At 33.1% G+C, this 26987-nt stretch overlaps 1 pseudogene; it reads right to left on the bottom strand.

The window, feature by feature from the left end:
* Window positions 1–26987, bottom strand: part of LOC143641288 (EGF-like repeat and discoidin I-like domain-containing protein 3) — a 282744-nt pseudogene that overhangs the window by 33223 nt on the left and 222534 nt on the right.

Below are 26987 nucleotides of genomic sequence, written 5' to 3'. Positions count from 1 at the left end.
GCTAGGTAGTCAATGCATATGCAACCAAAATCACCTTAGAGGTTAAAAAGAAAAAAAATTTAAAATTGCAACATATTATTATAAAAGAAAAACCTCACTATTAGAAAATAGATAATAGTCATCTTAGCTAACTGTACTTAGCAAAACACCCAAAAGTTTTCAGTAATCTTTGTATTTTTCATATGAGATAATTAAAGATATATTTATGTCATTGGGTAAGGTTGATATTTCAAATCCTTGGGTCAGAAATAGAAACTTACATTCTAGAAAGCTAATGAACTAATGTTTAATGTGGTCATTATTTAATAGTTGGAAATAAATCTCAGGGAGAAAATAAAGTTCAGAAAAACTTTGAAAAAGAAAAAAGAAGTTTTGTATGACTGCATTTTCTCTACCAACTCTTTACACACAGAAACAACTTTGAGCATTACTATCAATAATCATACGTTGAGCATGTAAATTTAAAGTGGTAATTTCAATTTTCATTTTATCAACACAAAGAAAATAAAGCTGAATACTGCTTAGTTAGTCAGTGTCAAACACCCGAAAGATTATAGGAATACTATGTTCATTACAAGTGAGTTTATATGAAGTTTGCAAATGTTTCATTTGAAAAACTAAATAGAGATAGAAGATTTAAGTGATAAGAGAAATTAATGATGAATGCTCCAATACTGAAAGTTTGGTACATGACTAGAATTCTGAATCTTTGAAATATGATTTTTCTTTTAAAAAATTGATGAAGTTTTTATTTTTAGGAAAATAACTAGGAAAATAAAAATTATTATTAAAGAATACAATAAAAACAATATTCCTTGAACATATCACTAAATAGTCATTGAGTAGCAATGACAAATTTTTAGTTTTTCATCCCACTATGTATAATTTCTTCCTCTAATAAAATGTTTACATTTATTTTACTATTTTTCCTCTAAGAGTTCATTATCATCTTCAGAGAAAAAGCAAAATCATCATCATTGTTATCATTTTTGCCATCAACTCACAGCCCTTAAAAGGAAGTTTTTGTTCTGTTTACAATAATAAATTAAGTTAAACTACTTTTAGATTAAATGTCTCTGAGATGATCATTGTCTTATTTTCTTGAAATTATTTCCATATATTGTTTCTGGAATAAAGAAGACAATTACATACTTTGAAAGTCAGAATGATGTACTGTGTTATTGAACAATAAACCAAGGTGAGATAAAGTGAAAAATAAGGACATAAAATGTAAATTTTTTTTAATTCTATCATGAGTGTGATTCTGCAAATGCAGTTCAGAACTATCAACTAGATTCACTAGAAGTGTCTCTGGAATGATTATTTATTCTGTATCTCTTTTAATGCTGAATTGGGTTTTCAGTAGCCTATAATCAAAACTGTATATGGTTGGTGATTTAGCTCAGTGGTAGAGTGCTTGCCTAGACTAGGCAAGGTCTTTAGTATGTGTAAGGTTCATTCCCAGCACCAAAAAAAAAAAAAAAGAAAAGAAAAAGAAAAAGGACAACAACAACAAAAAAAACCCTGTAGATGTGCCATTTTCTATATCTGGAATTCTCTTTGCACACATGGGTATAGATTGAAAAAGTCAGGTGCAATATAGGAAGAAACTTCTGAAATGCATGCAAAAAAATTCATAAAGGACTTTAAGTAACTCTACATAGCTGTTTATATAAAATAATTTTATATATAAGGACACATACACATCATCATATACATATATGTGAACTACAAGCATTCCCAAGAAACTTCAACAAAAAAAGTTTATGAAGGAGATTTTGGTGCAGTTCCTAAAGTTTAGAAGTCTTGTTATTTTGTCAGGAATCAATTTTCCTTTCTATTAAAACAAACTGTAAAGCAAACTTCATGTTTTTTGCACTATTTATGTCACATCAGGGACTTCCATGTTTCTCTGACTCAAAATATGTAGTAGACAGAGAAACAGATAAGCCACCTAATCAAAACTCTGTAGCAGCTCCCCACTCCAGTGAAACAAAGCCAAAACCTTTTAGAATGATCCTGTGACAGAGCCAACTCACACTAAATTTGAACAAATCCCTCTAGCAACTTTTAGTTGTCATGAATTTCTACATGCTGCTCCCTGGACACTCATGTAAGCCTTTGATCATGCTCTTTCCTGGTAATCTAATCTCTATTGAAAACACTTCCAAGGCCTTCCTCAAAAGCTGTCTTCCCCATGTATCTTTATAAAGATAATTAATTACTTCTTCCTCTGACCTCACATATATTGGATTTTTCTTCCCTTCAGCACATATCAATGACTAGTTAGACAGTTATAAAAAGAGAGTGTCAAGGTATTATCATAGCCTATATATTTTATATTTTTACATGTGGAGATACTTCTTAGAAACAGAGAAGAAAAAAAGACATTTTTTTAAAAAAATTCTTGTAGTTTAAGGTGCTGCTAATATAGTGTGGATGAGAAGGCATCCATCTTAAATATGACTTAAGATAGTGCACTTATACCCAAGAGTTCTAACACTTTGAATCCCCTGAACACACTTTCAAGTGGAACATGTACTTTTCCTTCATTTTTAGAGTCTGTAACCAATTTATGCCCTTAATTACATCACCCTTTCCTCTGACTATTAGGAAGAGTCATGATGAATTCCTTCTTGTTTTCTCTGAACAGTGACCCAGGTCATTTGGACAATCACTGCCTCCCACATCATTGTTACCTGAATCCATGGCCATCTGTCATTTTCTGCAGCTGTCCAGGCATTTATAAGTCCCTTCTTATTTAGACGTGCATAGTAGGGATACCACTTCTGGAGACCAAAAAGAGCTCTGTGGGTGGATGAAGCTGTGATTTGCTGATTTGATATGATGCCACCTTCAATTCCCAATGGGCCTGAGCATTCTGGGAACAAATCAGAAAAAAAAATGCAAATGTATTAGAAATAATACATATGCAAAACATGGTTATGATTTGATAGGAAATATTTGAAAAGTAATTTTAATTTGTACATCCATGACATTTAAGTCCCAGTGGACTGATCTATATTGATTCCTACATTAAGGAAATAATTCTTGCTTCTCTTGAAGCTTTTTTTCCCTATGTTTTGGAAGTGGCCTCTAAATAGGCACTTTCTTTCTGTATTTCTATTCTGCTTGATGTACTGTTATCTTTTTGGTTGTTGATCACGTCAGCAAAAGCATAATGCTCTTAAAAGACGTATTTCTTGTCAATTATAAAAATAAAAAATGTAAGAGCCCCATCTCATATTTTATATTCTCAGAGATTCGTGTGCCTCATAAATCATAAGCCCTCAGCAAATATCTGTGCATCTATTATTTCCTGACCAGCATACAGCTGAGTTTTGGGTCAAAATGATTTTCGTACTAATAGCATATTTTCACTATTATAAGCTATTGACCTGAAATTTTACAACTATTCCAAGTTATCCTTTCACAAAAAGGCATTGTGTAAATTTATCAGTGTTTTGAAAGATTTGTTACCTATGATATATAATAAATTATAGAAGTACATAGAAAAAGGATTTTATAATGAGAGAAGATGATACTGCAATATAAATGACAGTGTGTGTACTCATCAATAAATGAAGATGCTAAAATATTTATTTTTCCAATATATTTAGTTCAAAATCCACAACTCGATGTGAAAGTATCTGCATTTACAACTTAAATTGTAAAATTTTCTCTATAAATTTTTGCCTTGGAAATTTGTGAAAATTTCCTAATAAAAATTGACAACACTATAATTAAATAATAATAGATACAAATGATATTTTTGATGATATCAGATGTGTTTAATTCCTAAAATTAGAAATGGAAGTAAATTCACCTAAAAATCATATGTATATATTATATACAGTTGTATATATTATGAATGTTGGATTTCTTAATCATTTTAGAAAATTTCACTAATTTTAAATTTAATTTTAAAACTTCATTGTAAGATTACAATATAACTAAACTAATACCTGATTTTCTTAATTTTACCAACATTTTAAACCTTATATTCAAAATTTTGCCATATTAGATTTGAATAATAAATATGAGAATCTTATTATAGAAAATCTATGACAATGTTTTTGGAATTCCTGAAAATATAAAAAGAGTGCATTGCTATCATTATCAGCATATGGGTGTCAACTGGATGGGTGATTGCTACCAGCACACATTAATTACTACTAAAGCCCAAGATTATTCAGTAATTCAATGTTTGTGATTAGATTGAGTTTGAAACTATAAAATGAAGAATTCCTATGTTGGATTATAATATTTTTAGAAGTAGGAAATATTTCTCATTGATAACCATATTTTCATTGCTATATGCTTCCTTTTCCATTCCATGTTTAATAGTAAGCAGCTTTAGGCACATTATCAACATTTCTCTAGAGACTTTGACACCTTTAAATGTTTTTTTTTTTAAGAAAAGGATGGAAGCATGTGGATAAGTAGTCATCACATTCAGTTTGCATTAATGAAGATGATTAATATAGTAAACATTGTATCTTTTGAAGTTGACAAGAAATAATGTATATGCTCTATCTAGATAACAAAGTCTGTTTCAAAAGACTTTAAAACATGTACTTAGAACTTTTCAACACTTTACACAGTACTCTCTATCATTTTGAAGTCATTAAGAAGTCATTCATTTTCAGAATTGTACTATTAGTTGCAGATAATACTCTGATTTTCACATTTCAAAATACTTAACACTAAAATCTCAAATATTGATTCGTCAGATTCTTGTTCTGCTTCCCATTTTAAACTTCAAGATCTTTATAGACTTCATAAAAGCCCTAAGAAACTTTCATGATGACACTCAATCTGATTTTAAAAACTGTAGGAGACTGACCTTTTAAGAATATTGCCATTAAAGGAGTCTCAAGGATCCTTGTCCTTGCTTTGTGCAATGTTTGGATAGAAAAATGTAGCAGGCAGGGAGGTCATTTATCATGGGCCATTTATTGTAGGTCACTAAATAGACTGGCAGAGCTACAGAGTCGGGCTTGATCAATTAAACTGCTTGATAGCCTTAGCAAGGACTCAGTGCCATCAGGCAATGTGCATCTGAAGACCTCCTGCTGAACTGGACATCTTCACTGAATTTGCAGCCAGTTGATAAGCAAAAGTAGATCTCAAACCACCATTATTCAGCAAGTCTACTTTGTCAATTCTCTTAACCTATCACCTACCTTTTATTATCGAACACATCAGCAAACCTACTGGCTGTGGGCTGTAGCATTATCATGGAATCCAAACACAAAGAAGTGACTTTTACAAATTTGTATGGTTTGTCTGCCATAAGGCTCCTGGTCTTTATAATGATCTCAATCATTAACATTCATTCATTTTAAAAACATTTAAAGGGCTGGGATTGTGGCTCAGTGGTAGAGCGCTTGCCTAGAATGTGGGAGGCACTGGGATCGATTCTCAGCACCACATAAAAATAAATAAATAAAATAAAGGTAGTGTGTCCAACTACAACAAAAAGAAATTTAAAAAAATTTGAAACATATACACTGACATGTTTTATTGATCTAGAGCTTTAACAGTGTATCACGTATTGTCCCATGAGGTTTCTCACTTCTTGTTAAATTTACAAGCACTAATGTCCCCAGTCCTGCATTCCATGTTGTAGTTGTTTTCCTTTAAACAAGCTATAACAATTCTACCTACATACTCTATCACCCACATACAGTCAGAAAAGCCCACCACAGAAAACACCACTGTGGCCGAGATTCTTGAATAAAGCCTGAGTCTGATGTATCAACTTCCTTATTGGCTAATGATCCTTGATTATTTACTTTTTAACAATCTGGGTTATTTTTTTTAAAGAGAGAGAGAGAGAGAGAATTTTAATATTTATTTTTTAGTTTTCGGCGGACACAACATCTTTGTTTTTATGTGGTGCTGAGGATTGAACCCGGGCCGCATGCATGCCAGGCGAGCGCGCTACCACTTGAGCCACATCCCCAGCCCCAATCTGGGTTATAATAACACTTAATTCACCATTTGTGAGGAGGATAAAGATAAACTGGTTTTCCTTTGTAACTATAAATTACTTAAAAACAAGGAATATGGCTCTGTAAGTTCATTTTAAAGGACTTCAATTGAGGTGTTCCTGGCATTTTAGCCATTTCAGAGCAACACTGGGTTTATTTTACTGCTGAATGCTCATAGGCACAGTTTCTAGTACACAGAAAGAGCTCAATAAATATGTGCTGAGCCTTGTTTTTGAGGCTTTTCTTTCTTACTTTTTTGGTAAGCAGTAAACTAATGTGCAAATTAAGCTTTATATTTACTTTACATTGGAAAGTTGTCACAACAGCATCTTTTCTTCACTAATCATGTGGACCACAATCAACTGGATGTCATCATAATAAAAGGTTCAAAATCTAATTTCCTTTTTGCCTGTGCTATCCACTTCCCCAGCGTCCTATTAAACCTAACAGTTATACAAACCAATGAAGGAGTTGCAATTCAGAGTGCGAATGATTATATACCTAAGAGTAAGTCACCTTAAACAATCAACAATAAGATGCTTAAAAAGAAATAACATGGAATTATTCTTTGCCATTACTATCAATAACTGAAGGAAGGAATATGAACAAATGATTAATGATATAATTAATATCAAATGAGAACTCTGAAGTTTGAAAAGAGCATCCAAATGAGTTTCTCACATATCTTCAAAATAATACTTTCAGGAAAAAAAAGGTTATCAACCCTATTTCATAAATGAGGACACTTGTGGGGAGGTAAGTTAACAATGTCAAAGATAAGCCTGCAATTCAGATGAAGTGTTCATGATTCTTCAATGGTCGACTCTGATATAAGTCTGCTGTTACTATATTTGGGGGGGGGGAATCTCCTACTACTGGAAGAGAGTGGGAGAATTAATATGGAGGGAATATGAAGAATATCATGAATGGCATTCAGGATAAACAAAGCATTCACAGATTGGGATGTATTAAAACTGTCACAAAAGTAAATATGGAGGATCTATGGTGTTCTACACCCCTTGAGATGTTAAAAATTCACCTGAGACCATAATTGGCCTATGTATTGCCAATTTAAGTGTGAGTTACTGTTTTGAACTCTTTTTATGTGCCCAACCATCCATCAGTCTATTCATTCATCCATATTCCATTCATGTAATTCAGTTTTAAAAATACATATTTATTGAAAGTCTGCTATATAATAGGCACTTTCTAGGCAGGGGTGATACCAAGGGATAAATAAGACAGAAGTGTCTTTGTTGGCAAGGAATTCGTATTTTAGTTGGGAGACAAATTAAAAATAGTTAAATAAACAAGAAAAGACCATTAAGTTGTAAGTACTATGAAAGGGGAAAAAAAAAATTTAAAGGAAGGTGGGTCAAGCAGTCATTGATGGCTTTCTTGAGAGGTGATATTAAATCTGATCTCTGAGTGGGAAGCGAAAGCTGCCTACTATGCTACATTTATAGTATTCATTTCCCCAAAGCACTTTCAGTTCAGTAGGGAAGACACCCAGAACAATAACTTTTTTTTTTTTAAATAGGATATAGCCAATGATTGTGGATTGGTAGATGCACAGAGATCAATGTGAGAATGGAATGAAAATCAAGTCTTAGGTTCATGGAAAAAAAATTTCAAAAAAGAACGGGGACTAGCAGAGTAGAGAAGAAACATAAAACAGATACAAGTGGGAAACAAGCTGGTATCATGGGGGTAGAGGTAGTTCAGTGTCATTAGACCAACATGGTTCTACAGTGGAAGTTCAGAAACAGTGTGAAGAAGCAGAGATAGTTTAGATGATTTTGCTGAAGAGATTGTTGATACCACTTAATTCTGTCACTTATGGAGAGCTTTTGAAAGATTGTAATGATGGCCACATTACCATTTATTATAGATCATACTCACTGTACCATGAAAGGGAGAATTAAAAGGGAATAAACTATCACCCCAAACACATAGAAATAGCAGTTGTCTAGGTAAAAAAATGATGTGAGTATAAAAGAAGAGTAAGAGTTAAAAAAAATATTTAGGAAGTAAGAATAGGCAGTCCTAGTAATGATTAGTTGTAGGGTAGAGGAAGGAAATGAAGTATGAGCTTCAAAAACTGCAGGCAGCTCAGAGAATGCGCCCTTTAATCGACATTGGTCAATTGGTGTGTCTAACAAATAATAACAGTGAACCTAATTCCTCCCTTAAAAATCTGTCAAGAGTCATTCTTATTGCTGGTTTGAACATTGTTCCATGAGTTTGTGATAACCACTACCCTGGGCCTGACAGGCTCTATCAACCAGGTTTCAGGGACAGGACTGAAAAGTGAAAATTGTTTCTGCTCTCAAGCTGCCCTCAGTATGTTCCTGACCTGCAACTTCTATTGCTCCATAAGATGGGAACCCCTTTGCAGGGAGGAATTATATTCCTCATTATCTCTAACATCAAACTTCAATTTTAGAAGGCTTTTAGAAAGTATCTGTAGAAGGAATTAATTAAAAAAATACAAATGTAAGCAAACGGTACAGATTACAGGTGACATCGTAACATTTTATATAATTCATTTTAAATTTTTTAAAAATCATTTTTCATCTGTACTCTCTAAAGAGTTCAAGGATACAGACGACTTCTATGGAAATTGTGCTGAAAAAGGGGAAGTGCATTTGTTTACTAATGAAAAACAATGAGACTGAGAGTGGAGTGGATCTATTTTTCAACTACCTGCCACATGGCATTACCAGGTATTTCTGAAATACCTCTTCTTTACTCCCACAGTGGACACAGTGGTAATTTGATCAGTGCTGAGTCCAACAGTGGAAGGCAGTAGTGGAATAGAGTGGCAGAACATAACAGTTCTATATTTGTTGGCTGTGAGATCATGTTTATGCACCTTTGGTATTGGCCTTGTTTCTGTCAGGTATGACAATAATCCTAAATTAATGAGTCCATTTAACATTGATTAGCAGAGGCTTTAGGCATCATTTACAGAGTCACTTAACAAAACTGCTTTATCTGAATTGTCTGGGTGGACTGGAAATGCCTTCTGACCTGAGACCTGCTGTTCAGACTAAAACTGAATGAACAATGTCACCTGGGAGGTTGGGCTGGAGCAGCTGGGCCAGCTGGTGCCAAGCCCCAAATGCCCTCCTCAAAGTAACTTTGCATGTGAATAAATTAGCTTCAGAGTGAAGTCCTTCCCACTCTGCAAACTCATTCTTTGGAGTGTGGCAAAGAATAGTGTCTGCATTTTATTGATCTTGCAGCTGACAAGTAAGCAGCGCCACAAGATGCCTCACATCTTGCTCCTGAGTGTGCTGATTAAGCCTTTCAAATAAGTAAGATGCACGGCTGAATCTGTAACAGGAATCCACTGCTTTCATTTGCTCTATCTCAGTATCCAGACATCTTCAGAATGAAACGATTTCAAATTAAAACCATGTAAGAAACAAATCTCCTTTAAACATCTCCAGTCCTCCCTTTCTCTGAGCATCTCATCTTCTTATGGGAGTGAGTCCTCTGCTGGTGTTTAGCATAGCGTGATAATTGTGCTGAACATGAAGATTGGTGAATAAATTACTGATGACCTCCAATACTGCAGAAATTAATGCTGATTCAAATGTAAGCTTCCCTCTGTGTTGTCTAGATCATGCCTTGGCTTCATTTTCCTAATGTTTGTTTTGTGTGAGAGCAGTCTTCAGATCAAGTTTTACATTGGTAAGGGAGGATCAAGGCCACCATCTCTCACACTGTTCCCATAAAAGGAGTCCTGAAGATTTTTTTCTCATCTAAATCGTCATGCATTTGATCTGATTTCTCTCTAGGCAATTGTTTTTCTAGTGTGAGGAAGTTGTATTAGAAGAGGGTCAGGGATGGAATGATGACAGGAATTTAAAAAATTTTTAAATTTAAAAAATTTAAATTTAAAAAAAATCAGAAAGATTGATCTCAGGGAAAGGCCCTGAATGTTCCAGTGTAACTGGAATGGGGAGATGGTAAAGGAGGCTCTGGGATATAGAATGCAAATGTGAAGGTGAAGGCACACACAGCCTTCCCAGTTCCCACTCATTTACACATTTCTACAGAGCATCCTCTTAGGTGTCAGCCTTTGGTCACAGCATTGAGCGTGATCTCCCTAAAAGAACCTGGAGTAGAAATCCAGATATTTGTTTCCCTCCATCCTGGAGACTACTTCTTTGTACCAGGGTACAAATTCAACACAGAGCCATAGCCACCTTGCTTAGGGAAAACTAGCAATTGAAAAGTTAGCAATGTTCTTCCAAAACATCCATTAAGCTTATTTGGATTGCACATAAAATGTATATGCACCTTAGGGAAAAAAAAAGTCTATTTATTTATATCAAATGGGCTTCTCAGTTTAGATAAATGCTAATTTTCTTCATAAACATGAAGGCTGTTTTTCTGTAATATGTGGCCAGGAAAGCATTTCTGCCATTCTGTTGGAAATTGTGTTCTACTAATTTTCCATATTGGAAGTCTCAGAAGGTGTTCAGGTTAAAAAATGAGAAACAACTACTTGTGCATATTTTTTTTTCTGTTAGATGACAAACTTCTTGAAGTTATTCCCTTTGCATCATTTGTTTCCAGAGCACTTAGAACAGTGTTCTACAAACTAGCAGTTTTCAGTATTATAGGTTAATGTAGATTAAAACAAATAACAGTATTTCGGAGTTACTTCTCTTCCTTATTTGAAACTGAATTAATCTTTTGAATATAAATATTATCACTCTAAGGATTTATCATACTTAAAAAAATCTTTTTTGGTATGTTGAAATACTTATAAACATGAGTCAATTCTTAGAGGTAGAGGAAATATCATGATTAAAATGAAAATTGCATTTATAATGTTACTAATTCAATTATCAGCAATCTAGCTACTTTCCTATAAAATGTGGTTATGCTTTTCTTCACACTTTGTTATCTCAATTCAATTATGAAACATTATCAGTTTAAATTAATTGATTTGAATTCAGGAAAAGTTAAATTTATGAATAAGCTAAATTACAATAGGAAATTATCCACTATTATTTCCCCAAGCTGACTTATAAGAATATTGCTGCAGAATATCAATGTTATTTAAGTAGTAGGGCCTTTGCATTCTAGTGTTCAAAGGCCATAATTCTTATTGAGATAATTCACAAAAGTCAACACAATCTAATAAGATTATCATTCTACCACAGTGAACAGTGCTCCTGGAGGACAAGAGAAAAGAGTGTTTTAGTTTGCTTAAGATGCAATTTTTTTTTTCAAAAACAGAAGAGCATATGGGGTTTTCAAGTGCTAAGTGCACTTTTGCAGCCAGGCAAGATTTCAGTAACTTGTACTCAGGATTCCACTTAAACTGCACATCCATCTTCTACCAACTATGAAGATAACAACATGGTTTGATGAAACATTTGTCTGTATAGTCAAAAGCCTGCAATTCAAAACCAGTAGCTGTATATCTATTCTTGCTTTCTGACAAAACAGGAAAGAGCTAAAAAGGGGTTTAATGCCAAGGTAAAATGCTAAAGAAGGGATTCAGTTGCTTGAAGAAGCATGAACTGAATACCAAATGTAAATATTCAAGCATTGCTATGCAGAAGACTCCTTTTTGTGCTTTTAAGTTATTTATATCTTTTAAGATTTTTTGGCAAATGCATATCTGGGTAAATGATACAAGGCATTTCCTCTGATGTTTTGTTATAAAGCAATATTACTGGCATGTCAGACACTGATTTTTATTTTTGAGATAAATCATAGTTTCAAATTCAATTACCAGCTCTATCTATCCATCTTTTCCATACAATATTGTTATACTTTTCTTCACACAGGATGTCATGTCAGGGTGAGTTTGAATTCTCAGTGTTCCAGAGGTCAAAAGAAATCCAAGAGGTGAAACAGAAAGCCATTGCAGATGACAAGGTATAGCATAATGAGCCCTCTCTAATGTTAGAACGTGTTGAAAACTCATGGGACAAATGATGAAGAGCCAAATGGATCCTGAAAATGTGTAGAGGATGATTGGTTCATTTGAACTGTAAACACATGTATACTACATATTTCCTCTTAAAAATGTAAGGACATATTTGTTTAATTTAGAAGATAAACACAAAAAACTGTACAAAGAGAGAATTAAAATTTCTCTTTCTCTCTTTCTCTGTTTCTTTTTTTGGGGGGCAGGGGGATGCTGAAGATTGAACTTAGGGCTTCACGTATATTAGGTGTTCACCCTTCCACTGAGCTATTTAACTAAACCCACAGCCTAAGGGACTCAATATTTTTGTAAATGATTTTTACATCTGCCCTTTAAGTCACAATCTGAGCTATTTATTGTTAATTAAAACATCTCTCTCTCTCTCTAATTATATTCAGGATTTTCAGAATAGAGCTGGAACATAAGATAAATTTTTGATAATATTAATTTTATAAAATGAACATGCCTACAGACAAAAAATATCACAAAGTTTCTGCATATTGTATTCATAAATGGCTTTTGTTGTCCTGAAAGGGATAATTCAGTATAGTATTCTGAATGATACTGAATGTAAAGCTGCTAACACAAAGGATATTTTAGTAGTTTTGTGGCAAAAACTTTCTAGGAGAATTTAATAGAATAACATATTAATTATGAATTTGTAGAAGTTGAGCCAGTTTTTCATACATTATCTCTCATTCAACAAAGACTCATACCAGATCTGTTTTACAATGTAAAGAATATGAAATATCCTAGAGAAATAGTAAATATGACTCCGGATTCTTTTTAAACTTATAAAGTATATTAAAATAAACCTTGATATTATGTCATGTCCAAGTTAAATGCTTATTTTTCTTGGAAAACATTTGCAGAAAAAAACAGTATCTAGAATTTGTATCAGCACTACTAAATAATATAGACAAGTAAAGCCATTTAAAAACCTCAAGTCTGTATTTACATTTTCAGTTGCTGAAATAAGTATGAAATGTTAGCTATGTTGAATAAAATATACATAATGGAATAAATTGCTATTTTCTGACATATCATAATAGAATACATTACTCTATATAACTCAGCATAATTATTAAAAAGACAAACAATATGTTTCTTATAAATATATTAAATATAATACAGATGCAAATTTTTAAACTACAAATAGTCCTATGTATGCTCATCATGAAGTTGTAAGTTTTGAAAAAAATTAGTCAAAATTAGAATTCTATGCTTTTTAAAAACTTACAGAAAAGAGAACTTCATGTTTCTCTCACTTTGGAATTACAGAAAATATGAGGTTCTCCAGAAGTTTGCATCTTGTAAATGTTGAATGAGCTCACCACCCTTATATGTTAATTTCTATCAGGATTCAAGAATCAGGTAAGACCATCAGCCTCAAACATAAGATATTGCATGTCATTAAACCAAAATGGAGATAGGAGAATTAATTTCACTTCTGAAATAATCTTGTATAACTGAAAATAATAGTGACTTGCTTTTCTTGGAAATATTTTTTTTTTGTAGTCAAGTGTTTAAAAATAGTAAACACAACTATTTTCTAATTTAATAATCACAAGGACACAGTAGGACATAGTGACTGTTTCTAATATAAAGAAAAGATAAATTGGATAAAATATACAGAACTAGAGAAATAAATTCTACTTTACATTAATAAGAAAATATTTAATCAGTTGAAAAATTTTCCTCAATTACCATTAACTGTGTGAACCATAAATTGCTCAGGCAGGGGGTAAGGACAACATATCCCTCACATCTTAGTAGCTTGAAAAATTATCAGTTCATTTTAATAAAAGTGGCAAAGATAAAAGAAATAATAGAAACATTCATTTTAAGTTTGGTTGTTTAAAGTGCATGACTTCATTAGATCATAAAATTTTCAAATGTAGGCAATATTTTACGAAATAACTAAGATAACAAGTATAATGTTATGCAACTTATTAAGTCTTAGCAAATTTTTAATTGTGTCAGTTCGTGGAAACTGCTCTTCATTTTAATTTTGGTTATGGGTGTGAAGGTAAATATAGTTCTAGAAGTCTCCACTTTGAATAGTACTGAACACCACCAACAAGATGCCCTGCTTCATTGAAGACTGAGTTATGAAATGAAGAATGTTTGGGTTTGAATTCCTATACCAACCCTTACTAGCTACATGGGCTTGGGGAATTTGCTTAACGTTTCAGCAGTTTCAGATGAATCCAGTTTCCAAAATTTGCTGCACATTAGGATTACATAGGAGGCTTTTAAACATCCCAAGGCCAAGATGAATCTCAGACTGATTTAATCAAACTTCCTTGGAGTTGGAGCCAGATAACTTTATTTTTAAAAGGTCTGAATAATGCCAATAGAACACAAAGCATGTGAACTGTGGGGCTAATCATGAGTATTGCAGGGACTATAATATTCATCTCATAGGTTTTTTTCAACAAGTTATGAACAGCACAACATGACATTGACACACAATACATGATACCCAATGTGCCTAGCATGAATAGGAGCCCTGTTTATCTGTTACAAAACAAAAGTAAAAGATAAAAATTCATGGTTGGTAAAGTCTGACTTCTACCATAACTACCTGGAGCCAATGATTAAACAAATGCCACTGGTTTAGACAGGTTTTGCATGTATTCATTTCTTTTCAGAGGAAAATTGAAAAAAGAAATAGAACACCTATGCCCATTTCCCATGCAAAAAAAAATGTCCTTTAATAAAAATTTAAGTATACACATAAGCAAACTTATTAATCCTGTACAGTTACTGAAAATGATCCAAAATATCATGTCACTTGCCATCTCCTTTATTCGTATCCATCATCAGATGTTTCTGTCACCAAAGCATTAAAGTTGTCAGATAAAACTCATTGCCTGGGGGAAATATAAGCTATGGCTCTTGTAATGAATGAAAATGAAATGATTCTCCATAGTGTATTGCCAGACTGACTGGAAAGAAAAATAACTAATTAAATAACCTCCTTTTAAAATAGGTTTGTGTCTGGCAGGCCCTTTTCTTCACTGGGACACAAAATGGGGGTCTCCTCTAGAAAGCTCCTGTTAACCCTTTGACAAGCCAGCTTACAACTCTGAAAACATCTTTATGATCATGCTTTTCCCCCAGTTTAACATCTGAGCAATTTTATCTTTAGGATAAATGGAAATGAAACTTTAGCTGCTGGCAATTTTGTTGGAATAATCAAAGAAGTCTCATTTCCTCAAGTACATAACTGAGAAAAGTAACAAGACGTTTCTGCCCAAATGGAACCCCCTGGATCCCATATCTTCAGCATTGCCTTTTCTGTTTCATCCTGACTCATATGTCCAATTAACATGAGGAAAAAATGTTAATATTCATTCTATTTTAGGTTTCCAAGGGCATAAAGAGGATATATTGGGGAAAAATGATCATGCAAAACTCATTAGCAACCAACCGACTCTTTTCATGATCCAATTGGGAGAGATAAGAAAACCATGCACACATACTGGTTTCTTAAGAATTGTCATGCAGAGAAAGTAAAGTGAAGAGACAGTTTCAGGGGAAAAAATAACTTTGTGATAAATTCAAAAAACACTTTGCACAGTGTTTGTTAGAAGAACATGGTTAAAACACAAGTAAATGTTAGGGTCTGTAAACAAGTCAAGATGGTGCCTGGCATTTTACCAGAGGGAGTGGTTTGTGAAGTAACACCAGGGAGCCATTAAGTGTGGAGATTCCTTATTGGTTGACTGCTGTATCTAGTTTATGTTAATTGAGATAAGCTGTGTGGAATGTATATATACCCCTCCTGTCCTACAATAAACGGCTCCCATTCCTGCTGTATCAATCTACACAAGTTGCTCGTCACCCCCTGGTTATTTTGCTGCAGCCGGACTGCGGCAAATAAACAAATGAACAAAACTTCAGAAAGTCAATAAAACATTCTTGTGGAGTGACTTCAGTCTGTGCTCTGGGTGCATATGTGCTGAGCAATCCTAAGAACATGGATGGAACCCTCCAATTTTCTTGTTTCTTTACTGTCTTTATATAGTTGCTAAAAGTTATAGATTAAATATTGATAAATGATCCACTAATTTCTGTCTTTAAAATACTCCAAAATACCACAAATTAATGTTTTGAAATCGAGCTGTAAATAAATGTTACTGGTTAGTTATTAAATTCCATGTGTGCTTTAGCTATTTAAATGATTCTTTTTCTTATCTAGCTAGTACCGCCATACACAGTACCCATTGCTTGCATGAGCCTCTTTGTTTCTCAGCTAATTCCCTCACTGATCCTATACCTTGAGTTTAGAGTAAATCTTTAGAAAATCTGACTTTTTCACTCTTCTGGTAATATGTAGTTTTTCCTAGGTTCCCATTGCTCAGAGGGTAAATGTTATCCTCCTGGATGTTGGAAACTTTCTTTCTAGCAATACCAAACTACACACCTTAGAACAGATTTTACTCACATGGCAGAAAAAGAAATACTTTTGGCAGTTCGTGTCTCTGACTTTTTCTTTCCTCTCCAATCTTCCTCCAAGCTTAACTAATTGTTACTATTCTAAGTACAAAAAGATCCTAAGCATACTTGTAATCACAGATAGAAGCACTTGGCATTTAAGTATAATTTGATGTGAATTTCATAATTTATTTACTTAATTAATTTTATTTAAGCCTATCTTTCACCTTTTCCAAACAATAATTATATCAGGATTTTGTTTGGTGAAACAATACATTTCCCACATCTTTCATGGCGACTGTCACCAACAGTGCTCCCAAACTTTATTGAGCCATTCAATTAAGGCTCAACATAATAAAAAGTATAATCCTCTGGGGTGGTTCTGTACCTGGAAATGCATACATTATCAATTCAAGCTCACTCACCCTTTTTTTATCTCTTTCAACATCTTTCACTCCTCCAACTGAGACAAGTAACAGCTAAATAAGCTGAATTCTTCTAGATGAACTTTCAATACATTTTCTCTGCTCTGTCATCCCCTATCCTGCATTGCCCCAAAGGTATGAATCTATTTTATCTCAGAGACCTCCCTGGATATTACAAATGAAATCTATACAGAGAAAAACAAAATTGTTGGACATTTCAACATAACCTCATGAATAGTATTTTTATTCTCAGTTTTAATTGAGGCAACTGAGGCCCACCAAAAGTCAACACCCCCTCTACAGTCACAGAACAAGGGTTTGGAGTCAGGCACATTCATTAGGAGTGGGTCATTACTAACAGTTTGATATGATGGGTTGGCATTCTTGGAGCAGCATATGCTTTAAGGAGTGCAGAGAAGCTACAAAAAGGGTGAATGGGATTCTTGGCCATCATGTTTATAAAGATGTAGACCAGTGGCTAGCTCATTGTGCTTCTGCTATGGCTTAGGGACTGAAGGATCAACATAGGCTGTCACTCCTTCACCTCTGACCAAATATTCCTGGAGCCTCTTCTCTGTACAAGGCAGAGTTAAAACTTTATACTTAGTCTTTTAATGTTAAATTCCTTTATACCTGGGAACCGCTTAGTAGGACCTAGTTTAAATTTAGCATTATTTTATAACTAGATATCCATAAAAAAAGAACTATGGTAAACTGCCTTGCCCAAGGATTTCCATAGCTTTCTTCTTCCTCTCTTTAGCTTTTTATCTTCTCACTATAAAAGATGAGTTTCATATGTCCTCTTATAAGAAAGCCGGTTATCATTGTGCATTCTTCTCTGTTTAACACATGCCTCAAGATAACTTGTGGAGGCAATCATTTTCAATGTTAACACATTTTAAATATGAAGTCAGCACCTGTGCAAAAATCATAACACTAGTCTAACTACGGATGAAAAGATAAAAGTTTATGTATAATTTTCAACATTACCTTATGGAGAATGCTGTGTATTAACCTAGAATTGTTTTTGAAGTTGTCATTTTTTTTTATTCTAGTAGCTTTGTATTATAGGTACACAACAATCCATAGAATGAATAAGCAAAGGCCAGTTAAACATTCATGTGCACAGAACTTTGAATTTTCCCAAGATATTTTTCTTTTTCTATGATGTTCACTTTAATCTGGATTTAAGGTCCATTATCTGTGTTAACAAATTTAAAAGTAAATGTGAGTAAAATGAGTCAATTGATTATATTTACCCCCTAAATCTTGTAATCATTTTAAAAGTCAGTTTCTACTCTTAAGTCTTATAAGCATGACTAATTAATAACTTGAATTATTAACTGAAGCATAATTTTTATGGGTTTTAACTTCTATCATGTACTGTCTGTTAAGGTAGAATACTAAAAAAAAATTCACTTCAGTCAGTAATAAAAGCAGCCTTGTTGAAAATATACTTGGCTAGCCAGCTCCTGAAATTTCAAAAACTGTATGTACTGTTATATTCTTGGGAGTAGAGAGGCTGTGACTCGAATGTAAAACAGTAGTTCCCTTTTACTTCTGTGTTGCTAAAAAGTGTCAGACTAATATTATAAATTTTCTAATATTTTTCTTTTAAAACTTCAGTTTAAATTTGGATTCAATGAATCTGGTTGTCTCTTCATATGTTTAAATAAATGACAGTCTGCTTCCATTTTTAAATCAATTAAAGTAGATGAAAGCAACTCTCTAGAGAATTGTTATTAAACTAAAAAAATCTTAGTTACCCACTCAGCTGACCAAATTTGTCAAGTGTCCAATTTTTTTCCATTTAGTTATTTTAGGTGTTGTGGAGTGGAGGACAGTAAATACATTGAAGAACAAGGCCTCTTCCTGAGCATGATGAGATCTGAAAGAGATCTGTGCTTCAGACAGAGGGGCACACACTGGGAAAGAAGGAGTGACTCAAGTCAATGTCATGTACATTGCTGTTGGTGGTATGTTGCAGGTGGTGGATTTAGCAGATTCCATTTCAAAAGGAAAGGAAATTAAAACATTAATTTCGTGTCTTCCAAGTGCTCTTTTAAAGGTATTTATTGCTTTTTTAATTAGAAAAAAAAGTTATAAGGAAAATATTAAAGGGCCATTCAAAACAAGGGTCCCTTAGCAATTCCCCAAGCGAAGCTCTCACACTTCATGAAGTAGAACAGAGATACTCACTAGAAATTACTGGGTGTGAACTCTACCTTAGGAAAAAAACTCCCCTCCCATTACACTCATTTATCAATTTCATTGAACAAAATTTTACATATTATTTTACAATATTTTCAGGATAGCAATGCCATCAATTACAGTATAAAAAATAGTTTTGCTTATTATGATTAGACTAAATAACAGAAGTTCATAGTTAATAGTTGTGTGGGGACTTTTATAGTGTTTTGCATAATGAACAAATTTACAGAAGCTTCCATGACAGAATTCACCTAACTACTCCAAAAGGTTAAATGTGTATAAACAGCTGGTATTTTCCCATACTGATGAAAGGAGTTGAGAAATACCAAACAAATTGTTTTCCTTCTCAGGTACACTTGTAGGATGACTGTTTTTCTTGTTTTATAAGTAAGATTTTCTAGTACAGTCTATAGAACTACTTATTGTGCATCACAAGAAGCAACTTCAAATTAAAATATTGTTATAAATGAGAAGTATCATTAAGTTAACTTCATCATTCATGCAGAGAAGGGAGTACGAAAATAAGGAGAAACAATAATTTTCTGAGACCATATGACCTAGACATGGGATCAAAGAGAGAAAGACAGAACTACACAGAACACCAAGTAGTGAACAAGACTTCTTCATAGTTCTGGTTCATGGTTCTGGCCATCTTTTTACTGAGGTAAATTGAGGGGCTCTTTTGGTAAAAGGCAAACTGAGTATGCTCAGCTTCATGGGCAGTGCATAGGGGCAAGGGATGAGGAGGGAGGAGAATTGGAGGTAGTTACTTAATTTGGCTCTTTCTCTTGTCTTTTAAATACAGGTTAGTGTTCACAGGGTAGGTACCTTAGAATACATCACATCTCCAGAGTTTAAAAACTTTTTAAATCTGTGCTCTTGACTAGAAGTAGAAATGGGTTCAATCATAAAACCTCGATCTTGTTAATAAAACTTCTGTGAACACAGTGACAAAAATGTGGCTTAACAATGTGGTCTTCTGCTGTTGAACCTTACATGTTTTTAACACATAGAACTAGAGAACAAAACTCAATAGACAGGCCAGGAATAAAGGTTAAATAAAATTTGCTTATTGATTGCTTTCATTTCTAAAAGTTTCAAGCATATTATAGGGGGAAAATCATATTTTCAGACAGATAAAGCATTAACTTGGGGTTATTAATCATTTCTATGGATGAAACTCTTTGTCAGTTTGGGGAAGCCTAGGGACCTATTTCAGAATAACACATTTAAATGAGTAAAATGAAATGAAAGGAAATACAAACAATTGAAATATTTTAAAATGTATGATATGTTAATATATGCATTTATCTACTAATGCATTAAATAAAAGGCAGATCTACTAGTGAAAAAATGTAAATTAAATTTTTAGATATTTGCAACAAATTACAGTATTTGTGATTTCTGTTAGTCATAGGTATTGCTAATTCTAAAGTTGTCATTGCCTATATTTGCAATTGATAGAAATTCTAAATTTTAGGCAGTCCTTAATAAAAACGAACATTTTATTTTTGTTTTCTCATCACACAACCACCTTCATCCTTCCATTGAGAGTCTTATACCTTGGTTGAAAATCTTGCATTGAACACTTAAATATTAGGATTGAGAACACTCTTAAATCCTTGTAAAAAAGCACTCATGCTCTGTTAAACTAAAGACTATTAACAATGGTAAAATCCAGGAATAATTCTAGTGGAAAAGGAAATGGCATTATTAAGATTCTGCCAAGTAAATATAAAGAAATATTTATATTCCAAATAGTCATTTTATGAATGTTTAAAAAATTGTGTCTGTGAAAGTGTTCCAGAGAAAATATGAAATGAATTTCATTTTGAACAAACCACCATGATATCTCTGGATTCTCTGAGCTAAAAGCTGCAGTTTCCATTCCTTGGTGTTTTGTAGTTAGATAATAGTGCTGAGTATTTATAGGTTTCCTTATATAACTATAGTTCTTACCATTTTTTCTTGTCAGAATAGTTTATTTTCTGTCCATGCTCCTGTTTTCCTTGAATTTTAGTATTGGATTTACTGACTTTTCTCTGGCTGTACTCTTTTTATAGAACCATATTCCTCAAGTTCAATTTATTTTTAAGTTGGATACTTTATGTATCTATTCCCTTTAGAGCTCTAAAAAGAAAGTGTATTATCGACTAGATAAAGCTATTAAAGTAACTATTATGAAATTTATTTTTAGGACCTTGGTCACCTCAGTGGCTCTTTAGGGTTTAAGATATGCTCCAAGTAGCATGTACCATAACTTGGGAGGTATGGTCTGTGGTTTTCATTGCTTACTCTGCACCTGCTCAACATGAGCACTTGCAATCCATCATATTTCTCCTCCACCCACTACAATTATGTAAGGACCATTAAGGGTTTGAGCCTCCAAATTAAGACATCTTTTTTTGTAGTCTCCATTTCCTGTCCAGCTCCTATTCTAGAAGCACCCTTTACCTTGCTTTCTCAGTCTTTATGCTCTATTTCTCAGATTACTGCTATTCTATTTTTTGAAACTTTGCAGATAAACAATGATTTTATCTGATGTAAACTCTATTCTTAGCAATCTTCCACTCTTTTCATTTTTTTTTCTCTTGGCAATGCCACCCCATTTTGTCACTTTACCAGTCTCATCTGACTTTATCAAATCTGAATCTTCATCACCAAGGCATCCCTGAACTACCATCTGCATTTTAGTAATCAGCAGCATTACCTCATCTGAGTATCTCCAATGCACCTATAATTCCACCAGCCTAAATAGGAAAGCAGTCTGTTGTGCCCTGATTCTTCAGTTGATGAAGACAGCTCTGATGATAAAACTCAAAATGTGGACTTGGCTCTTTGTCTTACATGCTGCTGGAAGCCATCACTTCCAAGTGTGCCGATTCAGTTGAAAACTGTGGGCAAGGGTCATGCCAGTTGTTGCTGTCACTGCCAAACTTAGCCCCAGGTTGCCAGTAAAATTTTATTGCAACCATTTGAAACCCTTGAGAGCTCAGGAAATCATGTCATCATTTGGAAAACTGTGCACATTCAGAGAAGATCAGGAACCATCTTTATCCTATCTGAGAAAGGCATTTATCTCTGCTGTTCTTGAATATTATAGAAGCAGAAATCACTGTGATTTGTGCTGTAATTTTTTCATTATAAAATATCTATTTCAGGCTCACATTGATGGTTGGATCCCAAATTTCACCTTACTATCCAAGAATGCTATGTTAGCATTTATAGGATAATTGTCTATCCCATAAATTTCACTTGAACCAAGTTCTGAGTGTCCATTTCTAGAATGACTTATTTTCTTTTTTCTTTCTGTTTTTCTTTTATAAACTGTAAAAACTTTAAGTTTCCCCATTTTCTGCAAGGGTGGGGACTGTGAAGATGTTTGAAAATATTGGTATTTTCAGTGAGAAAAATACAATAATTTTCAAGGATTCACTATAGTTCTAAATTTTATGAGCACTAAATCAAGTTATGCTATTCCCCAAATCCTTTCTCTGAGTACTTAATCTTTCTTTGAATTGGGAAACATTAGGGTACATTTTTTGAAAAAAACCAAGAGAATAAATTTAAGGTTAACTTACAGACATACATGTTTTAACATGCATTGGGAATGCTGATATAATTTGAAAATCAAGAATACATAAGAATGTCTTACTTATAAATTATTTTGCAATCAAATAAAAAAAAAACTACCAGGTAATAAGAATCCTATTCAATTTGTTAGAGGTATTTAATAAATCCTAGAAAGTCTATTTGAGCATTTTTTTTCTGATATTTTCCTCTTTCTTTTATTACATTATCATTTTAAGGTACAGCAGGTGAACTTTCAAAACATGATATGTCTGCACAAAACTGTTGGGTAACATTTGAAAAGATATAGCCAGAGGCATCTGACTGAAGATGGAACTTATGTGTCAGACACAGAAAATCCAATTCAGTTTTGTCACCAAGTCAATTTTTTCTGTTTATTGTTGCAAAGACTTCACCCTGCAGTAATGTAGGAATCATTTATTTTCTTGAGAACTACTGATACATTTGCACAGCATTGTTTTCAAACTTCCTGTCATACTCTTTAAAAGAATGTGAGAAGTTGAAATAATTATATGTATTTGAGAATATATCCCTGTGGTTATTTATATGTGTAGACCTGCATATTCATTGGTAGACTTGAAATATTATGTATCTTGGATTTAATATTTATATGCTTAGTGCTGAGTATACATCAACTCACAATTTTATTTTTTCTCTTATGTTCATAAAAGGTGGAAGCCTAGGAAAATAGTCCTTTTTCTATTATACTGGAGTGCCAGATTAATATTTTTTTTTTATTTTTAATTTGTTCTTTTAGGTACACATGACAGTAGAGTGTATGTTGACATACTGTACATACATGGACTATCACTTATTCTAATTAGGATTCCATTCTTGAGGTTGTACACGATGTGGAGATTCACTGTGGCATATTCATATATGAACATAGAAAAGTTATGTCAAATTCGTTCTACTGTCTTTCCTATTCCTGTCCCTTCTCCCTTCCCTTCATTCCAGTTTGTCTAGTCCACTGAACTTCTTTTCTTCCCTTCCCCACCCTTGTTATGTGTTAGTATTTGCATATCAGAGAGAACATTCAGTCTTTGGATTTTTGGGATTCGCTTATTTCTATATTATATGTTTCAAGGAAATAAAGCAATCTTAAAATAAACTACGACATGTTTTCAAAGACATCATTACTAAAGAATTGCTTCTAAATTTCTAAAATATATCAAATATTAATTACCTGAAATAAAACAAGGATCAATGGTAAATGGTTATTTTTCTGTTTCTATTTGATTTCTTGCTATATTTCTCAGACAGTAACATTTACTGTTTGAGTTAAACTCTATTTAGTGTTTTACAAATCCTTTCTGGTTGTAAAATATGTAGTTTAAAATGTTAATTTTGGAGTGCATAAATATTGTTTTATCTTGATCTCCAAATGAAATTTCTTGACTCCATAATATTTAGACCTAAAAATTAGGTGATCCTTCCACAGATGCTATCACATGATGATTACAGATCATTCTTAACTCATCACTGAATTTTAGAATTCTCAAGGACAAGTAGGTTGTTTATCCCTGAGGATATTATCCTTCCCTTTGTAAAACTCTCATCTCCACCACCTCCCCCTTTGTTAAGGTACAGACTACACATTCTTCTGCTCTCATTTCAAATGTCTCTTCTTTAAACCCTCAACCAAAACAGGTATCCCATCATAACTTTCTCTTCTCCTCTGCCTTCATGGCACTCATTAGATTTTATAATTAGGTATTATGTCACTCTTGCTCTTTTATTCCATTAATCTGTGTAATGCATGAGAATAGAAACTGGATGTAATCTAATGACATTTTTGCCCCAGCTTTAGACATGGTAGCTAAAGTTTGATGTAAGTTGGTGAATGAATACATTCATTCACATGTGTCCTAAAAACCTTGTACATAGTTATGCTAAGAAAAGCTCAATACACATTTGTGGCTAGTTTATTTAATCACAGAGTTTGATATATTCACTTATGTGTGCTTCAATTTGCTTTTACACTTCTTAATTAAAAAAAAACTCTTGATTTAAAGCTATTTTATATCAGATTTTATTTTTAATTTATTTTAAATGACAAAATTATAAAATTATACATATTCATATAGGGTGCCATGTGCTGTTTCTATACATGTACACATCATGTAATATCTGAATAAAGCTAAACATATCTCTCTTCCCATATTATCTTCCTGGAGAAAATTTTCAAGATCCTTTGTTTCTAGCTTTTTGAAGTATGCAGTTATTGTTATAAATGTTATCTACAGCCATCCTACTGTGCAAGAGGACACCAGAACTGTATTCTCTCTTCTAAATATAAGTTAGTACCAATTGATCAACTTCTTCTCTCCCTCCCTTCTCCTTCCTCTTGCAGCCTCTGGTAACAAACATTTTACTCTGCACTTATCTGAGATTAATATTCTTATACTCCACACATGTGAGATGGTGGGTCTCTATGCCTGGCTTATTTCACTGGAAAATTTCTTTCATATTTTGTTTTTGGGTCTATGTCCTACCTGGATAGAGAAGAGTAGGAAATTAGTGTTGTATTGTAAACTTCCATAAAAATTATTGTCAATTATGTATTCTCAGTTACAAAAGATAAGTGAGCTGTTTGACCATATAAAATATCTAAATTATACAAAAAGCAAATGTAGGGGTACACTGGTTTTAGCTTTTCACACAACTCCAAAATGTGTATTTACTTACCCATTAATTTACTTATAATATTTATTGACCTAGGTATTTTACATCTACTATTAATTTTAACCTGTTCATCAATATGAATCAAATTAAATTGTTAAGTTCGCTTACAGATAAGGAACCCGAGGAACAGAAAAGGCAACTAATTTGTTCAGGATATAAAGATACAAATAGAAAATTCATAGTTCTCTTTAAATGCCAAGACTGTGTTTTTCCCTCTAATGCTGCTGACACTCACCAAGACCACTCATCACGTGCAAGTGTTTTTAATATATGCAGTGTAATAAACAGTTTCCTTTTACCCTGTAAGAGACAGGATCATATCATACTTAGAACTGCAGGCTCTGCAGCTGCAATGACTGGGACTGAGGCCAAGCTCTGCAGTTTACTAGCCATGTGAACCTAAGCAAATTATTTAATCACTCAGTAGCTCAATTTTCTCTGTAAAATGGAACCAGTAATAAATAGCACCTATTCCAAAGACTGCTGAGAGGATTAAATGAATTAATATTTAAAGTACTTAGGACAATTCTTGGCACACAGTGAAGTCTAAAATTAAAATCAACATTATAATATGACAATTGGTGGCAAGACAGTCTAGCAATGTGTTTGCCATTACTTATAAATTCATCTTTATAAAGCAACAATTGCATTGAATATATACAATACATATCACATTATTTACTTATGTATTTTCATTGAATAAGCCTATACTTACATAAAGATATAAGGTAGTACACACTGACATTAAAAAGAATATATATACATGTATATATATTCTTTATATATATCACACACATATACTACACATATATGTGCATTTGTAAATACTTGTTCATTTTTATTATGCTTAAAGAGTTATGAGTGCTCAAAAATGAAGATAAGAAAATATTAATTTACAGTTTTCAAGAAAAGCATGAATATTTTTGATATTTTGAAACCTCACTTTGTTTTCAGTTGAAGATTTTAGTTTTTATTTTTAATAAAGCCCTCTGAACTCATCCAAGTCTTAATTCATTTTGGCATAATAGTTTGGCAATGCATTTTAAGAGCTCCCTTGGTAACTATCTTAATTTCCAGAAATAGTGTCAGTGATGAAAATGTATTTGAGTGCCATTCCTGAAATTTAATCATGTCACATTTAAGCAGCCAGGAGGGAATTGTATATGGCTATTGTGGGCCATATAGCCTGATAAATGAAAACAATTCTAGTTATTTTTAGATTAGTTAACTAATGAGCTATCAATTTCCATTGTACTTACTATGGTTTAACCACCACATGCTGTTAAACATACATGGCAAGGGGCCGGGTTGTGGCTCAGCAGCAGAGTGCTCACCTTGCAGGTGCGAGGAGTTGGGTTCTTTTCTCAGCATCACATAAAAATAAATAAAAATTAAGGTATTGTGCCCAACTACAACATATATACATATATATAAAACATACATGACAAGACATATCTGTTCTTATGGGAATACATTTCTCATTCCAGTCATCATTTTCCTTTCAAGCTGTTTATGGAAATGACTGTCTGGACACTTGAGCTTTAATCATTTAAAAGAATCAAGGGAGTCTAAATGAGGACTTTAATTAGAAGAATTGTTGTAATTCTGTAATAAATATGGTAGGAACACCTAAATGACTTTCACATATCAATCAATAGCAATTTCATTTAAAATGAA

The sequence above is a fragment of the Callospermophilus lateralis genome, unplaced genomic scaffold, assembly GCF_048772815.1.
Source record: "Callospermophilus lateralis isolate mCalLat2 unplaced genomic scaffold, mCalLat2.hap1 Scaffold_94, whole genome shotgun sequence".
In the NCBI taxonomy this organism is placed as follows: Eukaryota; Metazoa; Chordata; class Mammalia; order Rodentia; family Sciuridae; genus Callospermophilus; species Callospermophilus lateralis.
The sequence above is the reverse complement of the archived record's forward strand: the minus strand, read 5'-3'. Positions and strand labels throughout refer to the sequence as shown.